A 2810-nucleotide genomic window follows, 5' to 3' on the forward strand; every position below is an offset into this window, starting at 1 on the left:
AAAAATTAACATATTTTATATATTTGACACTTTTAAAAAAAAAATATACATTTATACTTATACATCCATGACTACATCAAAATTTTCGGTCTCTTTTAGACAATCAGGCGTAAGGTACCCTTTGCGTACAACGTCTTCAACACCTTGTCGTTGAAGGCTAGCAATGGTAAGATAAGGCCTTTAACTACTTCCATATTGAAGGCGAGATTTCTAGCTTCGATATTGATGAGGAATTTTTTAAGCCTGGTGGCGTTGACAATCAGGATTTGTTGGAGTTCAATGGAGTTGGGGGCTAGGATTTCTTGGAGTCTAGTAGTGTTGGGGGCCAGGATTGCTTGGAGTCTAGTGACATTGGGGGTCAAGATATCTTAGAGTTCAGTGATGTTGGGATCAAGATAGTCAAAATCAAGATTTAAATCATAAAATCGTAGAATCCTACGATTTCACATTGTATTTACAAAAGTTAGATTTCACGCATAATTGTAACATAGTAGAATGAGTAAGATTATCGTACAACATTGTAAAATTTATCATAATAATATTGAGAAAAAAAATAATTATAAGTGTTAAGAGAGTAAATTAAAATGAATATATTAAAAGTATATTAAGATATAAATGATTAGGTTTCAATTTTAAGTAGTTATTAACTGATTTTTGTAATATCTAATTTATGAAATGTTCATGTTACATGAGGAATATGTCAAATAAGGATAAATGCATCAACTCTTAACAAAAAAAAAAATTATATATGGATATATATGTTTAGATAACACTTTTCCCATTATTTACTTGACCTATTTCTCTCGGTTTTCATGTTGGGTGATGTATTTATGCTTTTAAAATTTTAAAATATTATAATATAATTATCTTTTATTCAATTAATCGAAAAATCATCGAACACTATAATTCACACATATATAATTAAAAAAAAAAAGACACACACACAGAGTGTAGTTTATTAAATAAAATATTACTTCTAATACATTAAAGTTTTATAAATATGTAGTCCTCTAGTATATTTATAATTAATAATACAACAGCACCAGTGGTCTAGTGGTAGAATAGTACCCTGCCACGGTACAGACCCGGGTTCGATTCCCGGCTGGTGCAATTGGTTTTTTGTCATACTAGGTGAGATTAAATTTGAAATTGAAAGTGAACGTGGAGGAAGACATTTAATACAATTTTTAAAAGATATCATGCTAATTAGGGTTTGAAACATAATATTTTGAAATAAAAATCATTTAATCAATTTAATTTGTAAAATGGATAGTTAAGAGTTTTAAATACATGAAAATCAATAAGAAATGACATTATTTTTTAAAAAATATAAAATTTTAATTTAGTAAACAAGAACTAAAGGGATGTTAAACTTAGATTCGTTCCAAATTTAAAAGGGGATTTGACTAATGTAACTTGAAAAGCATGGTCATCCACGATGTCTGAATTGGTCATCTGGTTTATCGATTCAATACCTCAATGGAAAACCCCAATGCATTACATTTCCTTGTTTTATATTTCATGGTAGATATATCCTTGAGATGATAGTTAGTAAGCATGGTACCTATAACCAATGACAATTACATTATGCTACTCATCAAATCTTGAGTTTTGAATCCTTGAAAGTGTGGCAATTCTCTTGAAAGTGTCTCCAACTTCCATTACCATTTGTTGAGGGACTTGATGACCATCCATATCAAATATAGCATACAACTATAAAGATTAAATAGCATTACTAAAAAGAAAAGTAGTACAATGTGAGCCATTAACAACGATCAATGCTGCCAAGGGTTTTTCTCATAGCAAACACCGTGTAGCCTGGAAAATAATCAAGAAATAATCAACAAAATAGAAACAAAATTGTTGACTTCTTCTGACTCATTTCGTTGCTTTACACTTAAAAATACAATGTGGTGATTTAAGAGTGCAAAGAAAGATCATATAAACTAAAATAATAATAAATAAGGTTATATACTGCTGGAAGGAGAGTACAAGGGACTAGGAAATAAATCCAAGGTGCAAGTAATAATTAGTCATGTGAAGGGTGCAGTAAATCTATGAAAGTAGATCATTGACCAAAGTGAATATTTTGCAGGTTTGCTCAAAGATATTCAAGCCGTTACTACTGCAATATACATGATTTTGGCACAGCAAGGTTTTACTGAAGTCATCTACCTATGGTGCCAATACACCTAAACATGGAAATATGATTGCATTTAGTTAATTAATATCCGTTTTTTTTACTAGGCATTTCAGTTAGGGATATTACGAAATTAGACAATTTTTTTAAAAATTATAAATTCAGGCAAAACGTGTTCTCCCACACAATTTCTCCAAGCAAAAAATGTATAGTCCCCGGACGATTTCCTCTTAAAACAGAGAATTGTTGGCCCCAGACGATTTTAAAAGAGAAAACGTGAACAACTCAAACATTTTTGAAGAGAAAACGTGTTACCCCAACACGATATCAGTATGTAATCGATTACATCACCTCTGTAATCGATTACATTCGAACAATTTGGATTTCTAGTATTGTGTAATCGATTACATGTGAACTGTAATCGATTACAAATCCGGGACTATAGTTTCTGGAAATATGTAATCGATTACTTGAGTATTGTAATTGATTACAAATGTATGAATTGATTTTGTAGAGTTTTGTGATCCATTAGATGATAAAGTTTATGAATTTTTAAGGTACGAAGGTAGAATATATGATAATGGTTTAAATTTTTTATAAATACTAACATACAAGGTTGAAGAATAAAAAATTGAAAAGATATTGGAATTAAAAATGAACGTAATTCATT

At 29.9% G+C, this 2810-nt stretch overlaps 1 non-coding gene across 1 annotated transcript; it reads left to right on the plus strand.

Moving 5' to 3' along the window:
- The first annotated feature begins 1039 nt into the window (after positions 1-1039).
- TRNAG-GCC (transfer RNA glycine (anticodon GCC)) lies at positions 1040-1110 on the plus strand. The gene has a single exon. It is a non-coding gene; the product is annotated as a tRNA-Gly (tRNA).
- The last annotated feature ends 1700 nt before the right edge of the window (positions 1111-2810 follow it).

This window comes from Vigna unguiculata, chromosome 4, assembly GCF_037176805.1.
Source record: "Vigna unguiculata cultivar grain cowpea cultivar isolate G323 ecotype 2 chromosome 4, ASM3717680v1, whole genome shotgun sequence".
NCBI lineage: Eukaryota > Viridiplantae > Streptophyta > Magnoliopsida > Fabales > Fabaceae > Vigna > Vigna unguiculata.